Here is an 8069-nt window from a genome sequence, read left to right as displayed (position 1 = left end):
TGTGCCTATGAGTCATCCCTCAGATACTGGCATTTTTTTCAACAAGCCTCTGTAATGAGAAAAAATATTATCATTTCACACAAGCTTCTGAGGCCTGTTATCACTTTGTAGATTGAGTAACCCTTGGAGACAAGGCAATCTACTGGCCTGACAGTGTGGAAACAGCTTCCAGACCAATCAACTCCCTGGAAACTGTTCTTGGACCAATCAACCACCTAGAAACAGTACCTGGACCAATCACTGTTTTCTAAGGACTATTTCTCCTAAAACCTGCCACTGCTGCCTTGCAAACCAAAAAATAAACTGTACTTAAATTATTTCTCTGCTGACCTCATGCATCCTGGCCCCTTTGATGGCCTATTTAACAGGCACCTGGAACCCTGTGCCCTTCAGTGGGATTTGTTCTGTACCGAATAATTTGTTTAGCCATGTCATATCCTTTGTGGAATAAGGTAAGGAATAAATACATTTAAGAATATATCATGTTGTACATTGTAGTGGTTTTAATGTTATTTTATGTGGTTTTGTTGTTGTTGTTGTTGTTATTCAAACTAGGTGGTTGTCAACCTTGGCTGCACCTTCAAATCACCTAAGAAGTTTTTAAAATCCTGATGCTCAGACCTCCCCCTACATCAGTTAAATCAAATTTCTGTATCGGTATTTGTTAAAGTTTTGCAGATGATCCTCGTGTGCATCTTAAATGGAAAACAACTGCTTAACTGGAGCTTAGCTAGATTAGAAGTTCTCCAAAAGCAAGACAGTTCCTTGTGTTTTGCTTTATTTCACCCCATGCAGCCTAGTACAGTTTTTCTACCCACACTAGGAAACTGGTTGATAGTAAAAATACAGGGAGTTACAGACAGGTATCTGGGGTTTGGGGTAAGATCAGAATTATGCATTCCTCTGAGCACTGTAAGTTTATAAGAGCTTGTTCTTCTGGGCTCAGATCTGTGCTTGAGGTCCAATTCTGTCACCACCCAACTCTCTGTCCTAAAGTAAGTTAATCATAAAATGAGGAAATAAAAGTATCTATTTGAAAAGGTGTCATAAGGGTTATTCTAGATAATGTAAGGAAAGCACTTAGCCTGACCTTTGGTACATGCTCCAGAAATATCAAACTAAGAATAAAAACAAAATGATTGCGATGACCCACTTCCAAGAGTAATCTTTCCTAAAAGATGATGGATGCCATTCGTGGGGAAGTTGAGAAAGTAACTGCAGGAACAGTGTTCTAAATGTATCTGCAGGCCTGTTATTTAACGAAACAGAAATGTAATCTGATCAACCCTCCTGTCATCTGAACATTTCAGGTGACAGTATAGTAATGGAAGTGTCATTGCCTGCACAGACTATGAAAAGAGAAAACACTATAGAGATAGAAGAAAAGAAAGAAAATAAGAGGGAGAGTTTATGGTGCATGCCTAGCACTGTATGGGAGAAAGAACATACTTTCCATGGTGAAAGCATTTTTGACCCCAGCTCTGGGAGACTTTCCTGTATTATTAAAATAAAGTAAGTGTGCAGTTACTCCAGCTATAACTTGATTCTCTAGAATCAATGGGCTCTTTTGGAGGAATGCCCTGAAGAGTATCAGGCCTTATTTAATTACACAGCCTGATGGATGTGAGTGTGAGAATCATAGAGAAGCCCCATCTTTTGTCCTCAAGATACCCCTCTTAAAGTCTAGGAGGGAAAAGTTTTCAAAACTTAATCACATTTACATGCTTCCCAGGTGGCACTAGTGGTAAAGAATGCACCTACCAATGCAGCAGGTTTAAGAGACGTGAGTTCCATCCCTGGGTTGAGAAGATTCCTGGAGGAGGGCATGACAACCCACTCCAGTATTCTTGCCTGGAGAATCTCATGGACAGAGGAGCCCGGCTGCCTACAGTCCGTAGGGTTGCAAAAGTCAAATACAAGTGAAGCGACTTAGCACCCACAATCATATTTACATTCTAGCTTGTTAGGGCAGGAACTTCTCCTTTTGATTAATCTCTGTTAGTCACAATAATAATGTCACCTCCCATGTACATGAAGGATGTGATTCTTCCAGTATCTAAAAGAAGTCTTCAGCTATTGGCTTATGAGATTTCATTTTTGCAGATATAGCCCCTGCCCCTCCAACCAGCTAGGAGTTTCACAAATATATATCATTGGTCATGAGTGAAATTGGAAATTTCTCCTACTACTACGAATATATAGGGAAGGATTAAACTTGCTGTAAAAACAAAAGGCCATTTTTATTATATCATCCAGGATATAAGGCATTATTTAATGAATTAGAAACTATTTTCTAAACTATCCCCTTGTGTCCTCAATGTTATTGCAGCCCCTTAACAACTTTTTCATAATAAATAATACTCCTGTGGCTTGAGATATAGCAGTACAGGTGCATAATTTATCTCCCAGGACATGGATAACACAGGCTCAAAATTGTAATTTGTCACACATATATACTACGAATGTGATTATATACAATGACAGTTTTTTTCATACATTATCTAGTTCTTCCAGTCACGTGTGTTATTAACATGATTGTCATTTTTCCCACTGGATTCCCTTGACACCTTTTTTGAAAACCAATCAACTGTACAAATGTCAGTCTACTTCTGGATTCTATTCTGTTCCATTCATGGGTCTATTTACACCAACATCACTCTATCTTGACGACTGTAACCTTTTAGTAATTCTTGAAATCAGGAAATTCTGACAACTTGACAAGTTTGACAAAGTTCTCAAACTTTGTCCTTTTTAAAGCTCATTTTCTCTGTCCTTTGAAATTTCACGAAAAATTTACAAATCAGCTTGTAAATTTCTTTTTAAATGACCCTGCCATGATTCTGATTTGGATGGTTTTTACTCTAGATCAGTTTACAAATGATTAACATCATGATAATATGAAGGCTTCTAATCATGAGCAGTTTCCAATTTTTACTCTATTTAGATTTTAATTTCTCTCTATAATATTTATATTTTTCAGTGTAGATGTTTTGCACATTTTTTGTTAAATGTGTTCATTCTTTAGTATTTTGTTGTGCTGCTTTCATAAATAGTATTTCTTTTTAAATTTCACATATGGCCCAGAAGCATAAAATATATCTTGGTGAATGTCTGATATACACTTGTAAAGAATGTGTACTCTGCAATTTTTGGATCATCTAAATATGTCAGTTAGGTCAAGTTGGTAAGAATGCTGTTCAAATCTTTTGTATCCTCACTGATATTTTTGTCTATTTATTCCATCACATCCTGAAAGAGAAGTCTTAAAACCTCCAAGTATGACTGCAGATCGATTTCTGTCTTGTCAGTTTTTGCTTTCGTATACTTTGATGCTCTGCTATTAATTGATCACACAGTTTGAACTGTTATGTTTTCTTGATTGATTGACCTTTTATTGTTACAATATCATTCTTGGTTTCTGAAAATACTCTTTGTCTTTAAATTTACTTCGCCTGATATGTGGAAATACAGACATATTAGCTTTCTGATGCTTAGTGTTTGCATGCTATAGAGAAATAGCTTAAAAATTAAAGAAGGTTAAAAAAAAGTATATGTATGTCTCTGTATTTAAGTGCATCTCCTATAAACAGAATATAGTTGAGCCTTGCTTTTTATCCAGGCTGACAATCTTTATCTTTTAATTGAAAAGTTCTGTCCTTCAAATTTGAGGTATTTATGTTATAGGTGGGGCTTCCTGGGTGGCAGTACTGGTAAAGAACCCGTCTTCCAATGCATGAGACATAGGAGACATGGGTTTGATCCCTGGGTTAGGAAGATCCTCTGCAGGAGGGCATGGCAACCCACTCCAGTATTCTTGCCTGGAGAATGCCATGGACAGAGGAGCCTGGTGGGCTCCAGTCCATAGGGTCACACAGAGCCAGACACGACTGAAGCATCTTAGCACATATGCATGCACATGTTACAGGCAGATTTCAGTCTCCTGTTTTGCTATTTGTTTTTAATTTGGTCTTCTTTTGGGTTGAGGTTTTTTTGTATGTGTGTGTGTGTTATTGTTGTTAATTTTTGTGTACTAGCTTATCCCTTCTATTGGCTTTTTAGCTTTTTTTTTTTTTTTTTTTGGCATGGTCTTAGCTCCCCAACCAGGGATCAAACCTGTACCCTTGACAGTGAAAGTACCAAGTCCTAACTACTGGACTGCCCAGGAATTCCCCTTTAGGTAATATTTTCTAAGTGATTACTGCTGCTGCTGCTGCTAAGTCACTTCTGTCGTGTCCAACTCTGTACAGCCCCAGAGACGGCAGCCCACCAGGCTTCCCTGTCCCTGGGATTCTCCAGGCAAGAACACTGGAGTGGGTTGCCATTCCTTCTCCAATGCATGAAAGTGAAAAATGAAAGTGAAGTCGCTCAGTCGTGTCCGACTCCTAGTGACTCCATGGACTGCAGCCTACCAGGCTCCTCCATCCATGGGATTTGCCAGGCAAGAGTACTGGAGTGGGTTGCCATTGCCTTCTCCGTAATGTATCAAAATCTATCTTGATATTATACCACTTCATATATACTATAAAAGCCTTATAACAGTATATGATAATTTTTGGTAAAAGTTGTACCTGTTTTGAAACTTCAAATTTTCATGTACATGTTTATCAACACCCATCAAATGGAATACTTCAGATGTTCGTATATAAAGAACCATGAACAAATATTAAACTCTAGATAATGGTATGCATACTGAAGTGTCCAGGGATGAACTTGACTGATGTCTCCAACTGCTTTAATATGCATCAAAAAATAAGGTGGATTGATGGGTGGTGAGAGGAATAGCTAGATGGATAGATACGTGACAAAGTAAAGCTAGCAAATATAGGCAATTCTTTCCATTCTTCTCCTTGTTTGAAAACTTGTATAATAATATGTTGGATTAAAAAGCCAATCTTCTGATATGGCATAAAAATTAAATTTTAATCTATTTTGCAAAGAGTCGGACACGACTGAGCGACTGAACTGAACTGAATGGAACTGAATCTATTTTGCAACAACAATTAATTACATAATGAAACCTTAAAGGCAAAAGAATTATGCACATAAAGTATTCTGGTGATGACCTTCCACACTAGCCCAGTCATTCCTTTACCTTGGTTTTATTTTTTAATTAAAATTTTATTTATTATTATTATTTGACCACATCTATGGCTTTAAGGATCTTAGTTCCCTGACCAGGAATCGAACCCAGGCCCACGGCAGTGAAAGCACTGAGTCCTAACCACTGGACAGCCAGGGAAGTCCCTCCTTGACCTATTAATTCCTGACCTAGCCTGAGTCCTAAATTTACCACACTGTTGCAAGGTAACAGAAGATCTCACACTTGCCTACCCTGCAGACTCACATACAGCCCTCTTTTCACTCTGCACACCAAACAGGAAACTTTCAGCTCCCAGAATGCCCTGGGGTTGATCTTGCCGAGGCCTCAAAGCCTCCACTCTGTTTCCTTGCCTGGAATGCTGCCCACCCCCCCAACCCTCTCCTTGTTTTGGAAACGCCATGCTCACCGTTTGGATTTCAACACAAATGTCATTTCTGTTGAAATGAAGCAGAAGCAATCCCTCCTCTCCCAAAGTAGGTGGGGTTCCTGTTCTGGAGGAACTAAGGGAAAGCACCTCCCAGGGCCGGAATTTCTCTGAAGCCCTCACAGAATCACTGAGTTTCCTTCTCAAAGAAGGCAGGCTGTGACCTTTGTAAGTTGTCCTTAGGCAAGGCATTCCCCTCCCTCATTATGTAGGAGTGTGTGTAACACCTAAAAATTCCCGATTAAAAGCCTGTTCGGGTTTAAAAACCTTGCTTGCTTGCTTTTCACATTAAATCATCAGGAGAGAAATATTGCCCCTCCCCCATGTCCTAAATGAGGGGAGGTGTGATGGGGTACTACCCTGGACCCTTGGGAAGTAATGCAGGGTCAGAACACCAGCAGCACACACACGCACACACGCACACACAGCAGTCAGGCAGTAACTCCTCAGCAGCCTGTCAGCTGAACCCAGTCTCTCCAGTCTGCCCAGTTGGCAACGCTCCCCTTCAAAGCCTTTTGCACATGTGCAGAGCTCCACCTTCAGCCAGAGATCCGAAGCAGTGCCTTTATAACAATAGCAACAAACTGGAGTCACCAGGAACGGAGAACCAGTGAAAACCGTGGCTTGCTTTCTACTGTGGGGGGCCCTGAGTTGCCTGTCTTGTTAGAAAGACAGAGCCAGACTCGATTCTAAAAAGAGAAGTGAAGCAGCCCCAAACTGAACAAAGCCCAGAGCAGCCTTCAGCTCCATAGCTCCCTGTGGTTCTCTTTGTAAAACCAACCCCATCCTTCCATGTTCCTCTTTCCATCAGCGTCTAAGCTCCATGAAGGCAGAACCATCATCTGTCTTGCTCCCTGTGGTATACCTCAGCAGGGAGCGCAGAATAAGACTTTCATAAATGCTAGGTGAAAAAAAAAAACCAAGGAATCCCTGTCTCTCTTCTTCATTATAGTACCATTCTGTATCTTAATCATGGACTTCCCGGATAGCTCAGCTGGTAAAGAATCTGCCTGTAGTGCAGGTGTGAAGTGAGTGAAGTGGCTCAGTCATGTCCGACTCTTTGCAACCCCATGGACTGTAGCCCACCAGGCTCCTCCATCCATGGGATTCTCTAGGTAAGAATACTGGAGTGGGTTGCCATCCTGGTTCAATTCCTGGGTTGGGAAGATCCCCTGGAGAAGCAATAGGCCACCCACTCCAGCATTCTCGGGCTTCCGTGGTGACTCAGATGGTCAAGAATCTGCCTGCAATGCGGGATACCTGGGTCCATCCCTAGGTTGGGAAGATCCCCTGGAGGAGGGCATGGCAAACCACTCCAGTATTCTTGCCTGGAGAATGCCATGGACAGAAGAGCCTAGTGGACTACAGTGGCAAAGTAATGCTCAAAATTCTCCAAGCCAGGCTTCAACACTATGTGAACTGAGAAATTCCAGATGTTCAAGCTGGATTTAGAAAAGGCAAAGGAACCAAAGATCAAATTGCCGACATATGTTGGATTATAGAAAAAGCAAGAGAGTTCCAGAAAAACACCTACTTCTGTTTTAATGACTATACCAAAGCCTTGATTGTGTGGATCACAACAAACTGTGGAAAATTCTTCAAGAGATGGGAATACCAGACCATCTTACCTGCCTCCTGAGAAATCTGTATACAGGTCAAGAAGCAACAGTTACAACCGGACATGGAACAATGGACTGGTTCCAGATTGGGAAAGGAGTATGTCAAGGCTGTATATTGTCACCCTGCTTATTATATGCAGAGTACATCATGTGAAATGCAAGGCTAGATGAAACGCAAGCTGGAATCAAGATTGCCAGGAGAAATATCAGTAACCTCAGATATACAGATGACACCACACTTATGGCAGAAAGTAAAGAGGAACTCAAAAGCCTCTTGATGAAAATAAAGGAGAGTGAAAAAGCTGACTTAAAACTCAACATTCCAAAAATGAAGATCATGGCATCTGGCCCCATTACTTTATGGCAAATAGATGGGGAAACAATGGAAACAGTGAGAGACTATTTTCTTGAGCTCCAAAATCACTGCAGATGGTGACTGCAGCCATGAAATTAAAAGATACTTGCTCCTTGGAAGAGAAGTTATGACCAACCAAGACAGCATATTAAAAGCAGAAACATTACTTTGCTGGCAAAGGTCCATCTAGTCAAAGCTATGGTTTTTCCAGTAATTATGTATGGATGTGAGAGTTGGACCATAAAGAAAGCTGAGTGCAGAAGAATTGATGCTTTTGAACTGTGGTATTGGAGAAGACCCTTGAGAGTCCCTTGGACTGCAAGGAGATCAAACCAGTCAATCCTAAAGGAAAGTCCTTAATATTCACTGGAAGGACTGATACTGAAGCTGAAACTCCAATACTTTGGCCACCTGATGCGAAGAACTGACTCATTTGAAAAGATCCTGATGCTGGGAAAAACTGAAGGTGGGAGAAGGGGACAACAGAGGATGAGATGGTTGGATGGCATCACCGACTCGATGGATATGAGTTTGAGCAGGCTTCAGGAGTTGGTAATGGACACAGAAGTC

At 40.8% G+C, this 8069-nt stretch overlaps 1 long non-coding RNA gene across 1 annotated transcript in view; it reads left to right on the top strand.

Annotated features, from left to right (window-relative positions):
* Nucleotides 1-303: 303 nt before the first annotated feature.
* LOC138444818 (uncharacterized) overlaps nucleotides 304-8069 on the top strand; it is a 29402-nt gene continuing 21636 nt past the window's right edge. The window contains exon 1 of the long non-coding RNA XR_011258606.1: nucleotides 304-452. This is a non-coding gene — a long non-coding RNA (uncharacterized lncRNA). The remainder of the gene's footprint in view (nucleotides 453-8069) is intronic.

Source organism: Ovis canadensis, chromosome 8, assembly GCF_042477335.2.
Source record: "Ovis canadensis isolate MfBH-ARS-UI-01 breed Bighorn chromosome 8, ARS-UI_OviCan_v2, whole genome shotgun sequence".
In the NCBI taxonomy this organism is placed as follows: Eukaryota; Metazoa; Chordata; class Mammalia; order Artiodactyla; family Bovidae; genus Ovis; species Ovis canadensis.
This window is presented reverse-complemented; position numbering and strand designations above follow the sequence as displayed.